At 42.7% G+C, this 24393-nt stretch overlaps 2 protein-coding genes across 6 annotated transcripts in view; both read right to left on the bottom strand.

Moving 5' to 3' along the window:
* The window catches only part of LINGO1 (leucine rich repeat and Ig domain containing 1), a 443400-nt gene that overhangs the window by 59965 nt on the left and 359042 nt on the right, over nt 1–24393 (bottom strand). The window lies entirely within an intron of this gene.
* Nucleotides 1–24393, bottom strand: part of PEAK1 (pseudopodium enriched atypical kinase 1) — a 108866-nt gene that overhangs the window by 47080 nt on the left and 37393 nt on the right. For 2 of the 5 annotated variants that reach the window (XM_061347697.1, XM_061347693.1), the window contains exons 2-3: nt 13436–13605; nt 5499–5580 (exon numbers count right to left, since the gene is read on the bottom strand). The gene's annotated coding sequence lies outside the window, so the exon portion shown is untranslated. Of the gene's footprint in view, nt 1–5498; nt 5581–13435; nt 13606–15855; nt 15876–24393 lie in introns of those variants that run through there. The other 3 variants (XM_061347695.1, XM_061347694.1, XM_061347696.1) reach the window with 3 other exon arrangements.

Raw genomic sequence — 24393 nt, forward strand, 5'->3', positions numbered from 1 at the left:
CCCATGAAGAACATGACCCAAAATCTCTTGCAGTTACTATTGTCCAAGGTTTGTATTCCTTTTTAAGCTGTTTGAGTGGATTTGATAAGTTAGAAACAAATAAAACCTTTGTTTTCTGGTAGCTGCAAACCCTGGGTTGTTGCACCAAGATTCAGCATTACTACTGCTGCTAAACATACTCAGGTAACAGGGGAGCTCAAGCTTTTCCCACAGTAGTAACCAAGCTGCAAATCTTGGTAAACAAGGTAATGTTTCATGTTCATCAGGTGCCTGCCTTCAAAGTTTTGCATAGCCCAAGCACAACTGAGAGTATTATTTTCCTTCAAAACTATTTTAATAGAGAGGGATAAAGGCAATGCTGCAAGTATGCAGCTGCAATGGAAATGAAACCTGCTTGTTGATGCTGTCTCTTTCAGTTCTCCTTTTCCAGTCATGAAAGTGATTCTGAAAAGATAGACATCACTATCTGAAAGTCAAATATAGTAGTTTTGTAGAGGTTACAGTGACATAAATAGTGCCACCTTTAAGAATACACCAGTAGAGCTTGTACATCTTAGTGGCAGAGAAGTGTATATTACACATACTTAAAACACACAAAAAAGGAAGACATTTCAATGTCGGTGTATTTCTGAGTTCTTCAGGCTGAGATCTGCACAAGATGTACACATCGTGACCAGATAGAAGACAACAGAAAAAAAAAACAATAATAGTAATGAATCCCAGGGAAAATTCATGCAGAGAAATTACCCCAGAGAAAGCTGGAAACCTACGGAACGTTTAAAACATCTCCACAAAGCCTAGTCTATCAGCAGACAGCTTGCAATGACACACTAAAACCCAGCCAGACGCTCCTGGGTACCTACTATAGCTGACTCCATAGGAGATGAGATGGCTTTGCCAACAGCAGTGGTTCTAGAAGCGATTCCCACTGCTGCCTTCACAGCAGGTCTGCTGCACCAGCACTTACACTGGGAGCACTGCACCACCACACCATTTGGAATGTTCACAGCAGCGTTTCAGGCTGTGGTGAAGGTAAGCAGTGAGGGTGGGTTGCTGCAGTGCTTTGGCTGGTGTGAGCAGCTGAAGGAGGCTCCTGTTGGTGTTCATACAGGCCTACACATCAGGTAAAGCTCCAATAAACACCTTCCAGTACAGAAAATAGCACCCAGCTTTTAAATAGCCATAAACCTGCAATTAATAGAGTAACTTTGTGGACATGAGCACATGCAACTTATGGCAATTTCTTTATAGAGGAGGAGGGCAGGAGTTATAATACATAATATGAGCAAGGAACTTCCAAACCCAGTTCTAAAGCAATCTTCAGCTTTGAAAAATGCAGCTTTATCCTCCACTCCCTTTTGCCTGAAGTCTTTCTTCTTTCTCCTGTCATCAGACTGCTCATCTTCTTAATCTGATCTAAATGCTTTAAGGATGTCGAGGGGATAAATACTGCGATTAACAGCGCCGAGTTTCCATTTGCTTTTTAGAAATGGGTGCCTTAGACTCTGAGGCATTACACACACTCGTCAGTATTCACAGGATGCACTGTTACCAAGAGACAATACGCAAAGGAACAAGTGGAGACTAAAACAGTTTTTGCATTAACAGGAGGATCCTCCAAGTGGTTTGCAGAGTGTGCTCCAGGGCCCTTCAATTGTTCTGCAGTGTTAGTGTTTCAAGCAGAAAACACTTAAAGCTGTTTCTTCCAGGGCTGAAGTACAAATGCAGGGAGAGTCAGGTATTCATTCAATGCAGGTTACAAGATTGCTACCTGGCAATTTTCTGCAACTTAACTGTAAATGATGCATGAAAAACGTATTCTTATTTAATGTCAAACCACAGGCATTTAAGAGAAAAGGAGGGAACACAGCAAGGAGCTCTGTGTTTTGCCAGCACCAACAACTGCTGCCTTGCAGCCCCAAGGAGCCTCCAGTTCCTACCAATCTGTGATCAAATTAGTACAGAGCAAGTGCAACTTCAAAGAAATTATGGATACTTTATTATGTGCATTCAGAAAGAGACAGCCATGAAGCATTGCCTTGCTAAATGTTATAAAAGTTCCTATAAATATTCATGTGCATTTGTACTCAAAGCATTTAATCATTTCTTCATAAAAAAAGGCATGGGGGGAAGGGGAGAGGAAGGAATCACTGCTTCCTTGGTTCCAAAGAGTCCAAGGCAACAGAGAAGACAAACTTGTGCACAAGTGCTTGACAGATCAGACAGCAGCAACCCCAGAAACGTACAAATCAATGAATCTTTTCAGGTAGAGGTCTAATTTTTTAAGTTGGAGCTGAAACAATAGTTTCAAACTATATATATATAATATATAATTACATATATATTGAATATTATAGTATATATTTTATACATATATTGAAAGCAATAGTTTGCAGGTCCCAAACTCCTGACTTTTTGATCACTGGAATTTCTATGCTGTTAGCTTTGAAAGCCAAGATCAATCTGTTGCTTCTGACGTTTGTTTGAAGACAGACTTAGCTGCCTCTACTCCTCTGCATTTTCAAGTCCCTGCTGTCAGAGGTGAACGTCAACAGCACCAGATAAACACGGCTGCTTTGTGAGCTCATTCCAACCATACACAGCCATGGTGAGCTGAAATAGCAGGGCTGAAAATCCTACCATCGCCCCTTGAAAGAACTGTGTTTCTAACTGGGCTCCAGGGCATGCAGCCTCTTGATAAAGCCTCTCTGACTTCAAGTTTATCAATACTAGTGTGAATTAATGTAGATGACTATAACATATACTGACAATACAAAAGCCTGTTCACAAGTGGCTTCTGCACAAAAGAGAAAAGATTGCAAACCAGCTTTAAGATAAAATTTTAACCCCAATATAAAAGCTCAAAGATGCAGAGTAGTGGCATCTGAACCCTCAGAAATCACACAGGCATAGAGAGCGGTGAGGGACCAGCTCACACCTTGCTGGGATCCTGACTCCAAGCCAGACCAAGATAATGGACTCTCTGCCTTTGACATCCTACCCTTTTGTAGCAGGAACATCACTTCTTGTCTGGGAAACACATTACCCTATAGCTTTGTGTATGACTTGCTTTGCAGCTATCTTCAGATAGTACATTCTGGATGTACCTCCCCATTGAAGATGTTACAGCTAGAGGAAACAAAGAGATGCTTATTAAGGTAGACCCAATTCCTTCACACATACCTCAGTGGGCAAGTAGACCTAGTTTTGGCTCAACATTGGCTGTAAAGCAACATTCATAGTGCAAGAGGCTTATCGCTGTGCTACCTTTGGTTCCCTCTTGTATCATCAGGTCAGACTGCTGTCAGATGTACCTGACTGCTCTCAGGTGTACTGGCAAGTCTCAGTGGAATCATTCCAGACATATACCATGTTTAGAAATACAAAGCTAAATGAAAAGTGGTGCTTCCCTCAGGAGAAGTGCCTCTTGCAAATGGTTGTATCATTTTCATTATATCCTGTTAGATTTCCTTTACCATCTTGACTGGAACAATAACTAAGGCATAATAGAAAAAGATTTTTCCACAGGCTGGTTCTAATTACATTAAATCTCAAGTGAGATGGGACATTTAAATAAGAAACAACTACTGCAGAGTGTGAGATAATAACACACCAAGATAGTTGGCTTTTTGAGAGTACTGTTAAAATGATGCATTAAACATTACAGTGTACTCCACTCATGTTTTAACACGAAAGCCATTCCTTTTGGGGCACACCACTGCAGAAGGAGGTTAGTGGTTATTGCAGTCAATACCCAACTCTGAATGATTATGAAGCATTATCATGCTGGAAGTTCCATAGATCACTGTAACATGAACTGTGAGATACATGCTTAAACTTCTGCATGAGGTGAGGCAGTTGAGAGTGTAGGGTCATGGCAGGATTAATGACCTCAGGGACCACAATGTAGAGTTGAGGAGGTTTTGAAGAGCTCCTGGATTTTGTTGGGAGTTTTACCTTTAACATTTGCCATGATAACTGAATTCTCTTTTAATGTGCCTGGGAAACACGTAGTTGTTAGATTGCTGGAAACTACTGAAAGATAAACACGTGAAATGGCAACTGTGGCCATGACATCCAGAAACACAGTGAAACCTGCCCTCATCCCATAGTTTGTGTTTGATGTTACAAGTGACCACGCAGCCTGCCTCCAGTATTGGTGCTTATGGGACCCTGCAGCAAATTCCCCTGCTGGAAACCAAAACTGAAGAAAGGGAAGGAGATGGGTTGTCCTGTGGGAATGATCAGGACAAGAGGGTTAAGTGCACCTGCACTAAGCCTGCAGACACCAAGCTGGGTGGGAGTGCTGATCTGCTGAAGGATCAAAGGCTCTGTAGAGGGATCTGGACAGGCTGGATCCATAGGCCAAGGCCAATTGTACGGAGCTCAACAAGACAAAGGGCCAGGTCCTGCACTTGGGCCACAACAACCCCATGCAATGCTCCAGGCTTGGGAAGAGTGGCTGGAAAGCTGCTCAGCAGAAAGGGACCTGGGGGTGTTGACTGACAGACAGCTGAACATGAGCCAGCCTGTGCCCGGGTAGATGTGGTGCTTAAAGATGTGGTTTAGTGGTGGACTTAGCAGTGCTGGGTTAATGCTTGGACTCTACGATCTTAAAGGTCTTGTGCAACCTAAGCCATTCTATGACTTTATAATGGGGGAAAGTTCATCAATTGCCTTTGCTTGCAGCTAGTTACTAGACTGATTTAACTAACATCAAACCACGTATGAGGGATTCACTAGGGTATGGCTAGAGCTGAAACTGTTAAGTATGTACAGGTATGGCTATCAGTCACTTATCTGTTCTGCTCTTCTGCCATAATTGTCACAGTAAGGTTTCAAGGAAGTTATCTAGATACTGAGGATTAAGAAACTTATTTTCAGTCAATAAACAGAATCTATGACTCTGAATTCTGTGCTTAGAGAATATAAGCTTTCCCAGCAGCAGCTCAGTAAGTAAAGCATTCTTGTCTAAATAGCACAAAATATATTAATTCTCTATTAATAATGTAATCAAACACACAGAGGCAAATAAAAAAGTTTAATTCAGCACACACAATAAAATTGATTTTCTTGTGTGTATTTTGTACACTTCAGACCTGCAACACTGCAAGTGCTCTTATGCACTCATTACCTATGTTTGTGGAGTGAACAATGCCATGGCAGTGGAGAATGATTGCTCATGTTCAGAAAAAGGAGTAATAACAATTATATGACTCCACTGCAAAGCCATTTTCTAAATGCAGCTCAGATACCTGCACAGCCACTGCTGGAGCTGCCTGTCTGAATAGATCTAAATCAGAAAATACACACAGATATGAAGGCAATCAGTAAAAGACTCATACAACTCATACAACTATTACTGCCTATGAAAGATTTAATTTACATTTAATAAAGAAGAATTTAACTTTTACACCTTTCCCTATCAACTGCTGGCTTCATTAACTTCCTTTAGGCCATTATGCTGATAAGACATTAGTAACCTTAAAGATGCTCACCTTCAGATACCCTCACCACTTCTCTTGAGCCGTGCTCTGACACGTCTGAACAGACTTGGCTTTCAAACCGCAGCAAATCAACCTGTGGATAGGGAGGAAAAGGCGTTTTCAGTCAGGTCAGCAAGTTGGAAGGGCTCATGAAGATACGCAACAAGCACTGAACATTCAGCCACAGAGGGTACGCCACTGCATGGCTGGGAGCAGCAGTGAGGTCGCTGCTGGAGCAACATTGCCCTCTGCACCCCAAGAAGTGGTCAGCAGAGATTTCAGCAGAAGAGAAGCAGCACAGCCTACAGCCAAGTACTGTTCTGAAGCTCTTGGGCTCACGTTGACTGACCTACCATGCTGCATAAAAGCTTCCATGCTGCTGTCAGAGGAACACTTCATTCATTTCAGATTGCTGGAGCAGTGTAGCACAACCTCCCTGCAAAGGGGAGCACCACCCTTGTGTCCAACACATTCCCTAGGGCCAAATGTTTTTCCTGGGAACTGTGAGTGGCTCAGGTAAATCACAAAGACATGACAACCTTGTTTTACCTGATCTCAAGATACTCAAGAGACAGTTTACATGAGGCTATGGGCTGGAACTACCTGTTTACAGATGCTCTTAAAATAATCATTACTTGCACCCCACCACCGCTTTCTCTATTTCACAGTTCCTGGCATGTACCTTCCCCACTGGATACCACTGAAATACCAATGTGCAATTTTACATGCAAACTAAACAAAAGGCTATTTCTTCCCCAAAAAGAGTACTAATTTGAGAATTTGCTAGTCTTGATCATGGGTTAAAATAAAGGCTGATAACAACAGAGGCTGCACAGAGTACAGCTCATGATGACCCTAATACTGAAGAGAGAAAGCATGCTGAGGGGCATCTCCTGCAGCTAGGACATCCGTTAGAGAGAATACGAGTACTGCAGTGCCAGTAATTCCACAGCACAAGGACAAAAAGGGGAGACTTACTTCAACAAATTGGATGTGATATATCTCACCATTAGTGCTGTATCCCATGGCTACTGAATTACTGAATCTCCATTGACTGTTTTATGTCACATGCCTTCCTGATTTGCTATCCAAGTTTCTTCCTACACAGCCTGGTGGTCTCTCATTAAGACCAAGATTTACAGAGCACAGATTTCAGCTTTCATAGAACCCACTGTGCTTTCTAAAGATCCACCTTTTCTTCTCATCAAGTGAAACAGCACTTTTTGGCTAGGACCCCTGGTATTTTTTCCCTTTTTTCTTTGCCTTTTTTCCTTTTTATTGTTTTTTAAACTTGCAATGCATATTTCTCACTCAGACCTCTAAGGATGTTAGCAAGATTTATCCGCAGAGCCTCTCTCCCCATTTGCCCCCCTTTAATTCTGTGAGCTACAAGTACTTTTAAGTTACAGGAAATGAGGACAACAGAAAGCTGCAGATCCCATGAATGTAAAAATTGTCTTGAAGGCATGGAACAATTCAGCCCTAATTACAGCCAGCTGGAGCCTGCTCTTTTCACAGGGATACTTGGATAATTAACCAAATACTGACTGATGCAACACTCAAGTATGTCACCACCACGTAGATATTCAAGGTTAATTTTTATATCCATCACTAAAATCAAGCTTAATGGATACTATCAGCTCAAGTTTTGCAAATCAGTAACACAGGCATACAGTGAGACAGGATGAATTTTCTTCAATGAGCTTAATGCTATCTTTCATTAGCTGCAGAAGAAGCGTGTTTTTCCATTAAAAAGGCAAGTAATATAACTATAATTTATATTCTAATTTAATATTATATTTATATTACATTATAGTTGCATTATAAATTATATTTTATAAATTGTATTGTATCTATCATTTAATGCCTGTAAATTCACTCAGTTTAAGCCCTAAACTTAAATACACTGAAGCCACAACACTGACATGATAAAATAAACCCAAAATGTTCTGATAGGTATTACTGTAGTAGTACACCTTCATTCCTCACAGCATGCTGCCTTTAAATCTGCAGGTTTGTGTGTCTTCCTAAGTAAGCTTTATAGGGATGTTGAAAAACCAAACAGCACTATGCCAAAAGTACTGACGTGAGTGCCAATGCACAAACTCCAAAGCTATTACAAAAAGGGATGGCAGAGAGAGCGCTCAAGAGGTCTGCAATGTTTGGGAGGCAAACCTGCTACTAACACATCCCTCCTGCTTGTGATGAATCACAGTTTGCAGTTGTTCTGTACCTGGATTGTATTTGCAGCAAAACAACCCAAATCTGAAATAGGAAATCACCACAAACAAGAAAAGTTGCCTTTCCCAATGCTATTTTCAGCAGTCCTTTCCCTGAGAATATGAGTTTTGAGAGAGGCCCAATCCCTCTGGCCAGTTATAGATCTGGTTAGTGCTGCAAATATCAAAACATTTTGTCACTGCTTATATCAAGCAGCAGCTCCTGCAGTTTCCATTTCTAGTTACTAATTCAAGGAATCTCCTGAGGAAAACTGGAGATATTTTAACATGGGAAAGACGTCTCTAAATAGAGGAAACCACCACAAAGTCGCTGGCAAAGACACAGTGCAATGAGAACTGCAAGTGATGGATATTTGTTAGGGTAGGTCCTGGGTAGGGCTACAAAGAAGAAAACCATCACCCCTCAGGAGCACACTGCAGCATTCTGAAAAGATCTGGGTGGGGAGGCAAGAATCTAAAGAATCTGGAACTGGGATTCTTTGCATTTTGTATTCTCGTTGTACTCACACCTTCTTATCTGGTACTGAGAAATAAATAACCCCAATCATGTTTGCACGCTGCCCCACATAGGCCTTCAGTAGGAAAAGTCTCCGTTTTGTTTGGTATCTTTGGAATGCTGCTGTAACGCAAACCACACAGCGTCACTGCAACAGGGCAACTCAAAGGGTAACCTGAGGGTTGGCTCTGGAGAATACACAGGGTTTTAGTACAAGAAATGGAAAGCAGTGTAATAAAAGTAAAAGCTTAGCAAAAATATAGGTTAACTCGCATAAAGAATTGCTGAAAATGAAAGATTTTTTGGGATTATTTTGAAGTCTGTTAAAACTCTCCTGTGCACCTCTGAAGCGTTTGTGCTTAAAATATGTATGTATGCTAGTGGTTGTATTAAAGGTAATGATGACCTGGCTGAAAACATCCAGCTTTGTAAGAACAAAGGAAAAAGCCTGTGCATCAGCAGCAATTGTTTCTGAAAGCAGTTTCAGGGAGATACACTGATGAGAGTGAAGGAGATTCCTGTTGGAAAGGATAAATGGCGAAGGAAGCCTTTGAGTCTTCTCCTAACACAGCAAGCAGTGCTGCTGCCTTGGCTCTGGTTCTCAGGTGTATTTTTAGACGCAGCTACTTTCTGTTCCTTCATTCCCTCACTCTGCTCTTAATATTAACAGACAGGCCAGCAGCTTGGTATCTACCTAATGGCCTATGTGCCACTTCCTAACAAGGAGAGTATGGAGCTAATGGAACAACTGTGATTTATAGATTCTAGCAAAGAAATGACCCCAATAGGGTAGGTAGAACTCTTGGGTATCTGGACAGCACTCAAAACAATAATACATGGCAACTACATACGTAATCTTTTCCAACTCAATAAGGAAGTTATTCTTCCTCATACAATCTTGCTTGAGGCAGGTTCAAGTGTGTTGATTATCTTTTTCCAAGCCTAGAAGTCAATCATTTTTTTAATTAGCAGGATCTGAGATGCGTTCAGGTTTGGTTGGGTTCTGTTGAGAATGGAAATGTGTTTCTTGCCAAGACCACATCACATCACAGGCTAGAGAAAAATGAAAGGACCCAGCATGAAAAATACAATCTAATTATCACCAAATGAACAGCTGACAAATGAAATGACAAAGTGAAACACACTAGTGGCAGAGGATGGAAATCAAAGGAATTAAGGGAGAGTAAAGTTGTTACAGGTATTGAGCAAATGAGAACTGGAGACCTCACCATAAACAAGGACTCCAGTCTCCCATCACCGAAAATCCACTGCCGCCCCAATAAGCAATCTGCCATCCATCACAAGAAGAGCTAGCTCTGATACCCAGCAGCATGCCCGGAGTTGATTTGATGTAAAACACAGGAGCCTGCTTCAAATCAAGAGCAGCGCTGGTTTGGAGCTTTACAAGTTCAGGAGATGGTTTTTCCATTGTGCCTGTCCCACTTATTTGAAGTTTCCAGGGACAGCATCAAAACAGCAGGAATCCAACAAACAGAAGCAGCAGCCTCCTTTGGACAGCTGAACTGACAAGGACAGTATTTATAACATACCTGTGATGGGAGAGATTTCACAGATAAGCAGAGGTGAAAATGGAGACTAATGCAGGCGAGTGAGAAATCACAAGTGCCCTTTGGAAAGAATTGCACAGAGGGACGTTGAATAAATATTTTTATGTTATTGTTGCTTAGAGTCTGTCAATGTTTCCATTTTGAATCACCATCTTCAGTCATTTACACCTCAGCTGAAAGAGCCTGGTTGGACCTGAACACCATGCAAGGCAGGTCTCAGGGGAAGAGCGAAGTCTTTCTTAAACACCCCCTCCTCTCAAGCCCGAACAGATCCTGAATTCAGTATCTCTGGCTACACCTGAGATTGGGCTAAAATCCTGGGGTTTGAATCTTTCTTTCGCCCATAGGTAATGGAAATTCGAACATTCCCTCTCTCTTCCCTGTTTTAGTGATATGATTCTGCAATTCCTGCACCACTGGTGGGAGAGGCAGCGGCCTGGCCTGGACCAGAAGCACATGGGACATGGTGCCCCTCTTCCAAAGCTTTTTCAAACTGGAAGCACAAAGTAACTGAGACAGCAGTTGAAGCCTGGCAAAGCGCTCAGGAATGCACAAAGGAAACGCAGCAGCAAGAAGTAAAATCATTAAAAGACTATTTTTACGGTTATTATCTTAAAAATACATTTAAGCCAATAGCCCCTCCCTGCCTTGTGCAGGTACCTTTATCTCCAGGATACATCAATCACAGCAGACTCCAGCGCCAGTATTTTCTGTTCCTTCTTTGCTCTACGTGCCAAGCCACAGAGAAGAAACAAAGGCTGGTGTTGTTCCTGGGAAAAAAAATGGGCTCTGTAGGAATTAGTGGGCAGTTTCCTTTCATGCATTAACCTATGCAAACACGTTGGTAGGGTAATGTCTTTTGAATGGAGTGTCCCTACAGAAAGGCATATGGGTACTGCATGTGGGAGAGGCGGCTGGCAGTCCGGCCAGGGGAATTCTCTCCAATGGCGAATTCCATGTGGCTGTGACAGAGGGGTGGGTGTGCTGCTGCCCACAGCCTTCCATTGTTGGTGAGAAGGTGGTGACTTCCTCTTCATTGACTCTTTCCCCTTATTTTGCTCTTCCTTCCTGATGATAAATGCACTTTTTATTATTGCAACCAATTCCACAGTCCTTTTGGAAATTTTATCACTCATTTCAATTTCACTCAGTGAGTCAAGCGGAAAAAATGTGTTCTCAAGCTGAGAGAAAACCCTCCCATCTTGAATCCCTGAGCCAAGAGCACCTCCCATGCAACATCCTCCAGCTGTTCTTGGAGACAGAAACAATCTGTTCACGTGGCACCCTCAGTTCCCACCTAAGCACTCACAGCACCTCCAGCAGGAAGAGATCTGCCCAAAGCAGCAGCCCTGACTCTCTCCAGACCTCTCCCTCTCAGCTCCCCAGCACCTCCCCAAACTACACAAAGCTCTTGATGCTCAGCCCGTGAAGACCTTCCTGTGCCAGCACAGAGACTGATTGCACGGTGTTGTTATTCCTGTTCCAGGGCCATTGACTACAGCTTTTATCAGCTAGATAACGGTCATCTGAATACAGCAACAATGATGGGAACCTATTCCCTCAGCTGAAGCCACTCTTCCTGGTAGATTTAGTTAGTGCTGTTTTGGCAAAGGCTGGATGTATAATGAAGTAGTTGCTCTGTCAGGCAGCAACATACAAGGTAGCATCACCTTCCAGCTTTCCAAGAATTCCTCCACTAAAACGATGGTTATAAACTATTTGTATCTTCTACTACTATTGAATACAGATATGCCGAAGTGGTACTTTTCCCTTAGGAAGAATGAGTAAGTTTGTGATCAGCATTGCTTTTTAACCTGGGCTGCTAGTATTTCTGGGCTCTAAAGTGCTTTATAGAAATCTGAAGGCAGACAACAGTGCTCCAGCTCCACAGCTGCTGCAAAATAAGGATGTGAGCACCAGAACTGTTTTTTGTTCTTGTTCTCATTAGACATGTCAATGAATTGAAGATCTCTATGTGCACACATTCCAAGGGAAAGGACCACAGAAGTGAACAGAAGAACAGAGAAAAACATTAAAGAGCCCAGTAAATGTGAAAACATGAAAGAAGAAAAACATTTCTCTTGTAAGTCCTCTTTAAGCCTCATTTGTCAGCACTGCAGATGCATGGAAGCTGTAAGCATTCCCTTCTTGCCCATGCAGTAGGATAAATAAATACAATATACAAGCAACTCTGGCAACAAAGCAGACAACTGATAAAGAGGGGACATCAGTTAGGGAATAACCCCAGCAGCCTATCGCCCAAGTGATGCATTGGCCAAGCTGTGAGTTCTCAGCTGGGAGTGCTGGCCTGACTGCTCTCACAAGAGACAGAAGTCTCACTGTGGATTTCAGATAGCAACTGTTACATTAATGCTGAACACTGTCCACAGTCCTGCCTTTAAGCCTCACCAAAGTTAGGACAGAATTATTCAGCGGCACTATGATACACAGGTGGAATAAACACTGTACCTGGTCTGGTAAAGGAGAATAGCTATACTTGTAAGGTCAAAAGTCACATAAATACTGTCAGACCTGCTCCCTTTCAGGGACAGAGGGCAGTGTAAGAAGGAACTCCTATCAATGCCTGAAAACCCAAGCTCTTAACAGTTTGAAATTGTAGCAAACAAAACCACAACACAGAAATTTCTTTCCTTTTTTCTTTAATTCATGCCAAATGGAAGCAATGTGGCTGTATGGCATTTCTGATACATGCAGTTACATGACTGGTTTCCATCAGTGGAATCAAACTAGGGAAAATCCTGCTGTACACAGGTTCAGTGAGGCTTTGGCAAGAGCAGAGGGACCTCAATCTCTGCTCTCAAAAGACATCAAATCATCATTTTGCTGTACTAAAGGTGTTGTAACTTTCCCTCTCCCCCCCCCGGCCCCTTAAACCTTCTAAGGGATTATACTTTAGCCACTTCTACAAAGGGACAGAACCTACAATCAGGTAGCCAGGAGAAGCTGGGGTCTTGCTGCTCCCACTTCAACATTAAGAAGTAGCACATTTTTGTATTCCTGGCTAGTACACTGCCCTGGTGAAGATGCAGTACAGGTCTCAAATACAAGATAAAGCTATTTGGGATGTTTTATATCCCATTCTGAGTGGATGAAGGGCAGAGAACAGGATAAGCAATAAGAACAGCAAAGAAAAGAAGAAAGTGGAAATACAAAAGAGATACCAGGAGCTGCTGATGGTTGGCAGAAATGAGCAACCTTCCTAGTGTGCTCTGTGAGTCTTGTTGCACGTTTCAGGAGTTCCACTAATTACTGACCATCTAACTAAGAAGAGATAGAGAGATGCTTCTACAACTTGTTCCACATTGCAGCTTTGCTAGGCATTTGGTAGGAAGATGGTTACTAATAGAGAGCAATAGCAAAACCTGATTTTGTTTTTCAATGATGAACAGATGGAATAAACCCTTGGGAAGAAATCTCAACTACCATAAAGTAAACCATCTGGTAGTGAAATCCCAACTTCTTGCTAATAAATGAAACTCAAAATTACGGAGTCGCCCAATATTTGGCTATTGTAAGATTACTCTATTTAAACTCTAGTAGTAGTAAGCCAACATCCTCTATACTCCACAGAAATTACCTTACAATGCTGCAGGAGGGAAATAAGATGTCAGAAAGCTTAGTTACCGCTTAAGTTTGAGGCATTTCATCCATTCCAGCATCAATGGTCGCTTTGCAAAATCTTCTGCAGCTACTGGCAATAAATCCTGCTGAGAACTTCAAAGCTTCTCACTTCTCCAGACGAATTCTCTTCATCCCCTTCTCTTCATGGTCACTGGTCAGGACAGCAACATCTTCTGTGAAAGACAGACAATGGCCTTATTTCAAACCAGTTTCAGAGGTGTACATACTGTCAGTTTTCCTTCTTTAGTGACCTCCTGATCTCCCAGACACTACACAAGCTATAAAGAGACACTTGGGCTCTTTGGGGGATTCTGGCTGCATTGCTGGCACACCAGACTCTCCTCCTCTTCCTTAGCACGCCCATTTCTTTTCAAACCCCAGAAGCACACTGCTGCAGTGGCTTTCAATTCTATCTGCTATACAGTCACACTATGAGCTTTGCCATGAAAGCAGGGGCTGGAGTACACACCCTATAGAAGGCAGCAGGTATCACTGCAGACTTACAAGGAAAAAGGAACAAGTAATCTTATCAACTTCATGTTATGTTACTTAACTTTGCACATTAGCATCTGTGGTGGTTAGACTTGCATGGAGTTAGCTGCTCAGATAAACGACCTTCACCTGAATCCAGTATAACTGAACAGTCAGAGATGTATACTAGCTCTTTCGGGTGTTTTGGGTTGGGCTTTTCTTCCCTCCCCCCCAGCTCAGTACTCTGCTCCTGTGCCTTCAAGTATAACCACACTTGTGGAAGCCAAAGTTGGTGGAAAGAAAGTAAACACTAATGCCCAGAGCAATTACTTGTATTAGGAAAGCCACAGCTGAGATGGAGCAAAGCATTTTGTTACTAATGTGAAAAGGCTGCTGAGCACACCCAGGCTGTACAGTAGCAGGGCAGCACTGATGAGCGTGACAAGCAGAACCATCAGCTGCTGAGCAGCATCAGCAAAATGCCTTCTGTTATTGCTACAAAACCAATTTTTTTGGACATTTGGAAGGAAGATGCTGAAGTAGCTTTGCAGAGGAGCAGCAACCCCTGAGGTGAGTATGGGCCATCGTAACAGCGAACATGTATTCATGCCCTTAAAAATGGAATGAATGAGAAGGGTGAATACCCTCCTGCTGAAGACAGATAAGGGAATAGCCACAAATTTAGTCTTGAACTTCAACTTGTGGCTCTCATCTAAATGGAGATACTAGAGAGAAGTCAAGAGCTTACTCCAGATAGAGAGTTAATGTTCTCCCAACCACTCTGCTTTCACAGATGGGATTAGTCAGAAATACGATGTAGGGGAAGACCAGAAAGGAGACCAGAGCTCTGCAAAGCCTCCAGAAAGAGTGGTGAGAGAACACCCCAGTCCTGAGGTGTTTGAGAACCTCACTCACCCAGCAGCAGCATTAGTGCGTACTAGAGAGCTACGTGAATTAAGAAAACCAGCCCTGAAGAGCAGAGGAATCAGCAAACACTTCCAGGCCTGAAGCAGCTGCACTGAACCCAGATGTAAAGTCTCTCATTAAAGGGATGTGCTTGTGTGAAATTTTAACCCGTTTCAGAAGATATAAATTGGGAATATATAAACTGGGAGCTCTGTGAATTTCAGGCAGCACACTCGGTGTACAGAGGCTGGCTAGGGGAGTGGGATGCATTTCTTGTCCTTCAGTGCTGGAGGTGGCCATGGGGTGCCATACTGTTCCCAAATTGTAGGTATCTCTAGGCACATCTCTATGGGAAACACCAAGATGGGAAAACCTTGTCATAGCCACACCTGGGCCTGCCTTAAAATAGATTAAAGGTAGAAGTAGTAGGGCAATACTAAATTTCACCAATGGCTAGCAAATAGTGTATGGTCATGGTTATCCCAGGAACTTACCTAAACCAAAACCAAACCTAAGAACATCTTAACAAAACCAAACGATGTCACATTTGTAAATGCGCTACTTCTCTAAGTGTAGATAAGCTGGAATGCTATAAAACCCCCAACCTTGACATCCATATCCTTGGTTTCAGCTACATGCAGGCATTTTTAAGTCCTGGAACTCTGCAGACATTGCAGAGCAGCAGCAAAGGGCTGTGCTTGCCATTTGCCTTTCCTTGCAGGATTGCACTCTGACAGCTCTGCCACAGCTGGAGGTGGCACAGATTCCCTACCACAGCTTCCCATAAATCAGGTGTTCCTGTGGCTTGCGAGGAACACTTCAGTGTGTTTTAAACCTGCCATTATATTATATCTTCTAAGTGCCACTGAAAACATCTTGCTTCCAACATAAGCTCATTGCCTATGAAAAGTCAACAAGTGGTACTGGAGGCCATAAATAAAGTTCATATTGTACTCACAAACAGCACAAAGACTTATACAATGCAATTTACCACTCAAAAAGAACCAGACCCTGGCACAAACCCTGACCACTCCACATACCCTTACATTTAATTTACAACATTTTAAGTTAAGCGATAAAGATGACACAAAATCCTTCCTTTTAGCTGCTGCTCTCAATAGACATGCACATGGCTGAAGTAAATGAAGCTGTAGATAAATCCCTCTCCGTTTTCCCCTTGGCTTTCGGCAGAGGCTGCAGGCAGCAGAAACGGGGTGTGAAAAGAGCTGCCATGTGACTCAGCGCCACACAAGCTGTGCTCACAAAACAAAGAGCGAGGAATGCTAAACAAATGAATCACAAGCCATTTCTGCAACACATCCCGACTTTCTAGCAACTGCCAGAGCCGGGAGCGAGCTGTCCTGTCAATCTGAGTGACAGCCCATGAAGAAAAGGGCACCTAATTACAAGATTAGTAACAGGAAGTCTCCCTTTCAAAAGCCACCATACAAGTTATGATTGCCGGCTGTGCGAGAGGCACAAACTGCGGCAAACCCACAAGGAAACAAAGCCCCCATTTGGGAAATATTTGTCCTATTCATGTTGCCTGCACGTGAACTCTTCATGGCTGCGAACGGCTGGTGGTACTTGGGCGGTCTGTACGTGGCCTCATTTTCAGCCTAAGAACTGTTCACTTTCAGATGGCTCTCAGATTTGCCAGGCTAGTAGGATTCTGGCAACACTGATGCTGTTTTATGTATCAGCATGTTGATATCTTGGACACAAACCCCTGTAAAAATACATCATTATCAATACACACATTAGGATATCCTTTTTGCATGATACAGTAAAGCGAGGGGAGACGCATTATTCCCAACCTGATTGCATCAGCAAAGCAGAACAGAGTATCCCAGGGTCAAGATCGACCACCAAGCCACTTCATTAAACCATGGGATTTCCTTCCAGGAGATTTCACAGGCCTCCTACACACAATGGCCACGTGACAGCTTTGCCAACGAGTCTGGCATGGAATATCCTGCTCTGAAAGACCAGCACTTCCAGAGCTAAGGGCTCAAGTGCGATGGGATAGTGCTGTACGTGCAGCCAGGCTGCTTGGGCAATGGTGAGATGAAGCAGCACTGCCTAACCCTCAATGTGGGTTGTAGCGATCCCTCAAACAGGGATGTAGCATTCTGGGTTTGGACAGTAATAACCCCTTCACTTCTACATTATCTCCTTGGGTGAAGAAATGCTGTAAACTACATCTACTTTTAAAGGAGATAAAGGGAATGAATCAGTGCAGGGGACGTGCCTTCCTTTCCAGATATACTTGTTTTCAATGCAATTTCAGAGATGCACAGGAGAAAAGACACAAAAAGGGAGTTTAAAAGTCAAAACTTTTCTTACTTTTAAAAATATTAAATATAGCATAAATATACTGCCTAAAATAGAACTGATTCATGGAGAGATTCATGGAATTATTAACTTGCTCATCCTTAAGGACTCTTAAAAACAACTATCTGTTACTCATACATTTGAAGGATTTGCTGCTCCTGAACCACTGATTTGAAAAGCTTTTGATTCCACAAGATGAAGACACATCCCAAAGGGCTACTGTGTAGGCTGAAAGTCTGTGTGCTCTCAGAACAATTCCTTTCATGGCAGGAAGGAAAGATTAGCAAGAACAGAAAAAACCCAGCATTAATTACTTTGGTTCTGGAAATGAGGCGGAAAGAAGGTTCTCTGCCCAGAACCACCACCAGCTATACTTAACACAGGCTGATCATCCAGACACAGGTTGAAACCAAACTCTGAATATACATCCACCTCCCATTCTGTGACCAGATCCAGCTGGCCCCAAATGGAAGAGAAACCACATCTTGTAGCTGTAGTAGCCACCCGAAAAAGCTGCAAACAACTCACTGTCATCAGACTGACTTTCTAGAACACAAACCTACCACGTGTACCTAGAAGTGACACCATCTCGGGCCTATTCATTGGGAACACATTTTCTTTCATCAAATAAAATACTTTGCCACGAGCCACCATGATAGAAACTCAAGCTCAAGATACAACATATAGCATGTCTGATTTGAAATGGTTAAAACCAAAACCCTGCTACCCTCACCCCTCACCACAGAAGCCTGCAGAGTCACATCAAGAAGAACCAGTGACTACCCAGGCTTTCAGCTGCATCTTTCCTACTGCAATTTTTAATCATTAATTTTTGGCCTAATATTACAGACCTACTATTATTTAATAAGAGGAAACAGCAGAAAGAAGACAGAAGGTACTACTAGTCCCATCCTTATGAATGAATCATGTAGTACAAACCTCTTCCAGATTAAAAGAGGTGCATGGTTTATTAAAGCTTGGACGACAGTTTCAAGCTTAGCCAGAAGGAGCCTCCTAAAACAACAAAGAACTGTGTAGTGCTGTGAAGCAGGCCATGGGATAGATGATGGGAACAGGAGCAGCATATGTCAATAAAGCAACAGAAATCTACTGCATCATTTTTACTCTTCTTTGCTGCAACCAGAAGCAACGTTTCCTGCTGGTACCAGCACTGCCCGTGCACAGACATCTCATGACTATCTGCGTGTGGCTTTCCAGAGGACTCTTGGCACAGCAATACAAGCCTCAGGTAGCAACATGGGCACAGGGATACAGGAAGAAGGAAAAATCAGCAGTGCTATAGCAACAGGAGAAATGGAAAGCAACAATAAACTCCCCAGGCCAGCCCAAGCCCTCAAAGGGCTGTTTATGCAACTTTCCTTCAGAAACCAAACCCCAAAGTCGCACTGGGATTACAACGTGAATTTCAATCCTCTCCCCCACCCAGCACCACACTCCTTTGCTGTTTGCCGAGTTTTATTAGAACCATCTGCGAGATCCTCCCCTTCCAGTCCCTTATGTCTGCTAATCTGGCAGCTGCACTTTATCATCTCCTTCAAAATCTCCGTCTCAAAGTTGTTGAGACAGAAGGTCTTTGACAGGCTAGAAATTATCTCTGAAATTAACAAAGAACCACATCAGACACTGTGCTTTACAGATTACAGGGGAAGAATGGGAGTTGGAGAATACATATATATTTAATGGGAAGATAAAGGTTTTGGGGATCAAGAGAATTTTTACCAATGCAATTTATCTGACAAAAGCCCCAATTTACTCAAGTACTGCAAGTTGCCACTGCAGAATAGTTTCAAGATCATCATCACAGATTGACAGAACTGAAAGGCACAAGTATTGCCTGACAGGAGCTCTTGCAAAAGATAAGCAAGTGGAGTGCGAAGAGAAGCAATGTTGAAGTAGCAGAGTTGGAGTGATTTCCTTTGTACACGATACAAGCACTACACGTTTTTGAATACAGGAGTCATGGACTTCAGGCTTTCTTTTTATTACAAGTACCTCAGAATCTAATTGCTCTGCAATATCCGGTACTCACCTTGCCATAAATTCTGAACATGGTGTGTTTGTGTAGGCACATGAATTGTTTCACTCTACTACCCCTTTCAGAAGTGGGTTAACATAGCAGGATGGGCACACACCACTCCTGCAGGTAAGAAAATCCCAACCAAAACCCTACAAAGTACACCTTGCTTTGCCATCCTCTCCTTTGCTTTAGTAGCCTGAGCACCCTGCTGCTTAAGCTTCAAGCTGTCTACAGAACCCTCCTAAAACACGTGTGTTCCCTTCCATGTACAGATACACATACTAGCACCATGCACTTCATCCTGACAGGACAACTTCTGTCTGCAGCGTATGGCAGGGTTCATCATCACTGATGAAAACCAGCAAAACTCCTTGGGGTTTTCATTTGTTCTAATAGTTTTCTCCTCCAAAGTGTTTCTGCTGAAGCAGTTGCCTCCTTGCACAAGAATGGTGCAACCTTAACTTTTCCTCCAGGCTTCTCTAAATCATCTCAGAAAACATGTTTTAAGTAAAGGTTTTTTTTAAGTTCAGGGGTTTTGAAATTCAAGTATGAACACAACTTCCTCATGTTTGTAGCATCTGAGGACACTCCTTCTACTTCTTGGCTTATATTACAAACTTTTTGTTTCTTTTCCCCAAAAAGAAATACTTTGCTTTTCTCATGTTATTGCTATTTAAAAGGTAACAACTACAGACAATACTGAAGTGCTACCAACAACATTTGTATGTGTGTAAATTTGAAGACTCTGAGAAACCAACTGACTTGTTAAGTTTTCCCTAGAGTAACCTCAGCATTGGAAATAACCTACTCCACATGTGCATACACATAGCACTGAACCCCACTAATCCTATCCAAGGCATGTGCCTTGCTCTCATCTCTCAGGACCTTTCTCATCCTGTTCTACACAAGTTAAAGTGCACGACTTTTCTGAGCAAATCCTTCATTCCTTGTTTAAATAAGCAAGATCACTTCAAGTTTCTCAACTACTTGGGACTTTGACAAGACTTCTACAGCTCCATACACTGGGATTTGCCATCTCCTTCCCACCCCTTCCTTTCCATCCTTAAAGAAATGTATGAAGCAGGATTTCAAATGGGTCACAAACAAATGGGCTTATCTTCTCTTGAAGATAAGCTGTGAACAGAAGGTAGACAAATTACAGATGTTTTAATTGCACAGGCTCTACCTGTGCAAATGTAATCATTTGAGTTGACAGGTCACGAGAGGCCAGCTTTAAAGGTGGTTTCAGAAGCATTAGAAGCAGTACTGTCATCATTTCACTTCATACATTTTAGGTGCCAATAAGAATGTTAAAATACACCTGAAAAGATTCACATGAAAAGAAAATGTGTGTCTGATCTCAAATGACAGCATCAAAAAGTAGATCTGCTCTTAAAAACTGTCCTGGGATCTCTTTAGAGAATTAATGAACACCCCCCCAGCGTGTGTGTGAGAGCAGAGGAGAGACCGGTATTAAAAGACTTAACATGACTTTTGTTAGCATATACTTCATTCATTGGCTTATCAGCAATTCTGGTAGAGACAAGATCTCTTGTGCAAGTAAGAACTTTGAGCAAACCCAAAGCCTGAGACAACTAGCTTAAAGTTTTCCTTTTCCCTCCCCTCCTTCCCCCCATGCTTTGTACTGGAAAAAGTATCATTTGGATGAAGAATCTCTTACAAAGCCTCTTTTCAGGTCACCTTTGATCTTTACAGAATAAATACATTTCTATGAGCTAGAGACAGCAAGGACAAAAAAAGCAACGCAGCCCCCCCTTCCTGTGTACTTCTCTTCCAAGGTATCAGGAATATATTAAGCCAAAACTGCAAACAAAAGAATGCTTGGGACCATAAAAATAAAATTACACCCTGCTGCAAATGCCACTTTTCTTGCTCCTGAGCCTATAACCTGGATTCTCTGGTTCCAAATTGACAAATGTGACACGGCAATGTATTTCCTGAGAGAACTCCAGGGCTGCAGCTCAAACAAGCCCACCGTTAACATGCTGCCTCAGACTGGGGCTGCCAGCTGTAAATACCCTCCCCACAGGAGCCAACACTCGGGGACGTATGACAAAGGTTATCAGAAAACCTCCCTGCATTGTGATGTGAAGAGAAACGGGCAGACCGAGCACACTCATGGCATTCTCCTTCTGCACCCTGCCCATATGAAATGAATGCGTTCCCTCAGAGAAGAGAAATAAAGGCTGTTTCCATCCTGCTCAATAGGTTAATATCACAGATGAAAGCAAGCGAGCAGCCCCCAGCATCAGTATACTGGAGACAACTTCTGTAGGGCTGCAATCTGAGTACCATAGCAAGCACAGTATGAACTGCAACCCCTTCTTGGGTGTATTGTGTTCAGAAGGACAGCAGATCAATGCAGCCCTCTGCACTTGTGGGGCTGCTGCCAGGTACTGTACACAAACCCACTGCTCATTCCTCACGCTGCTCCTTTTGCCAAGATTGAGACTCCGTCTCTGTTGATCCTGTGTGTCCCTGGAACCAAACCACAGACATGGGAATACCACCGGTACTTAGGGGCAATTGTGAAATACGCAGTTTTAGGAATGACCTTAATGGCTCTGCCACAATGGAATCTTGATTCCCACCCCCTAATTCTGCCATTTCCCTGGCTTGTCAAACACACAGTTCCCAGATTCACTTCCACTGGAACTGCCCTTCTCTATGTGGGTTGCCACAGAAGTATTTGGCCCAGAAAACCAACTCAGCTTTAACCCAAAACATCACTCAGCTGAGTGTTTCTAATCACTGAAGTCAGAAATGTACTTAAATGTTAAGCCATATACACGGGCCATTAGTCAAAATTCCCTTTCTTTTTAATAGTTTTACCAGCTTTGACATTTCAGAACACTATTAATTTAAGTCTGGTCTGGAAAAGAAATCTCACCAATCTTTAGGAAACTGATTTTCAAAAGACTATGCTAAAATGTCTTCATGGATTGCTCTCATTTGTCAATGTTTCACTTAAAAACAGGTTTAAGACAAATTAAATGGACCAAAAATGGAGCCCTTCCAAGAACATAGATTAAGTTTGTGACAAGAGCCAATCCACACATTGGACTTCTCAGTGAAGTGCCATTTGATCTTGCAATGAGAAAGCCACTAATACAATATATAAATCTAAAGCAAGAAACTACATCAGGAAGCAAACTGAATTGGTTGGAATAGCCACAAGATGAAGAAATACAACAACTGCTGAGGAAAGCCTCAGAAAGGACAGAAATGCTTTACAGGATGACAGTAGCTGAGCAGATCAGAGCAGAAGTTCAGCTTGTCCATTAGTCTGCCTCTGGCAGCAGCCCAAAGCATAAAGGCAGAACCAGCACCACTGCCAAACCCTCCCCACATCTCCAGCAGTTTGCAGCCTGGAGATCTGCTCTAAAAGAAATGGCATCTTTGTACTTGATAGTCTCGCATGGAATTTTCCCTCATAAATTCATCCAATTACCTTTTGAACCCATTTACAATTTCGTATCCACAACATCCTGTGGAAGGACATTCCACAGCTTAACAGCTTCGCCTCAAGTACCTTTGTGCATTTGTTGAGCTGCCAGGCTGTTGTTGGGGAAAATAAAAGACCCAACAAACAAAACCCACACCAGATAAGAAACTTGCTCCTTTGTACCACCTCTATTTGCTTTCCCATATGCCATCACGATTTGCGATTTCTTTTCCAGGCCTCCCTCAACCTGTCTTCCAGTTTGAAGTGCTCTGATGTACGCAATCACTGAGGGGTGCTGCTCCACACCTCCAACTCTCCCCCCCACATTCCTCTGCTGCATTCCTTTCAAGTTAGACCTTATGGCAGATTCAGAAGCTTTGAAGAAGAGGGTGAAAGAACCCTTGGGTGCTGAGAACAGAGACACGTTTAAAGGTAGAGACATTTCTTTTGGGGAAAAAAAAAAACAAGTAGAAAATAAACGCAGGTTCATTGTGAGGTTCCATATTTGCAAGCAACAGAACTGTTCAAGCATTATTAAAAGGAGATTTAAAATAGGGAAAAAACCCTTCAAGATTTGTAGTAGAAGTCACGATTATTTTTCTGTGCCTTCATGCTTTACAGAGCTGAAATAATTTGTGTGCTGTTTCCCCCTCTGCTAAGCACTTCACTGCATTTTATATCTTTCTGCCCCATCTATAAAGAGGCAGCCGTGCTAGAGGCAGTACACTAATGAGACTTTGTATTCTAATTGCATTTATATTTTGCAAGGAAAGAAAAGAAACAATGGAAGTGAAACAGATTGCAAACAAATGGACTGTGGGTGATGGCAAAGGAGGATGAAGATCATTACTAGTCATCTTATACCTTTAAAGTTGTAAGTGTAATGCCTGGAACTTTTATTTTCCAGTATGTAACAGGGATCTTTATTGCTCACTTCCAAAAGTATCCCCAAAACACTGGAGAAAGCATTTTGATCTGAGTAACCCGGTCAGTCTCTGAACAAAGGTGCTCCTCAGATGGGATGCCACACTGGAACACCACAACCTGTTACAGGCAGAGGTGCTTTCCTCAGCTCACTGCTACCTGAGTGTGTGCTGGTGGTACAGTAGGGAAAACCTTGTCACAACTGTTCTTTACTACAGGAGTTATTTAGTGAACTCCAGCCAAGGTCAGGCAAGGTCCCTACAAGTCCAGTCCGCTGGAGGTAAAACACCTTGCAGTAAGAAAAGGCTTCAGCATCTGCCCAGGGCAGGCTCTGCGCACACACACTCCAAGCTTCCCTCTCCTTTGTGAGCTTCTACACAAGGTCAAGTGTGAGTGCAAGAGGCTTGGTAGCTGTGAAGATGGATACTGTTCATTTGCCCCTGCAGAATGAGTTCTATTAATCTTGCCGAGAAACTGCCCACTTCTAACCTCCAGTATCGCAAATACCAAGTTTTTAAATACTAAAGAAAAAACTCCCACAGAGCGGAGGAGTCACAGGTTTCCCACATATGACTGCGCTTGAAAACATGCACATAAATGGAAGAAACCCCACTGATATCTGCATACGAGGTAACACTTCCGATACTTGAAAACTGTCCAGCATATCCCTTCATCAACATAGCACTGCTCTGAACAGCCACAGTGCACGAGCAGTCAGTGGGAATAAAGGGAATGTATTATCCTGGAGCTCTGCAAGGTTTGTGGTGGGCATTCTTCCCGCCCCTCCGCTGCCCACTCTGCACAATGCATCAAAGTCCGAGC

This window comes from Neopsephotus bourkii, unplaced genomic scaffold (assembly GCF_033783945.1).
Source record: "Neopsephotus bourkii isolate Nb327-2 ecotype Australia unplaced genomic scaffold, CSIRO-AGI_Nbou_v1 NB_318, whole genome shotgun sequence".
NCBI classification, from domain to species: Eukaryota; Metazoa; Chordata; class Aves; order Psittaciformes; family Psittacidae; genus Neopsephotus; species Neopsephotus bourkii.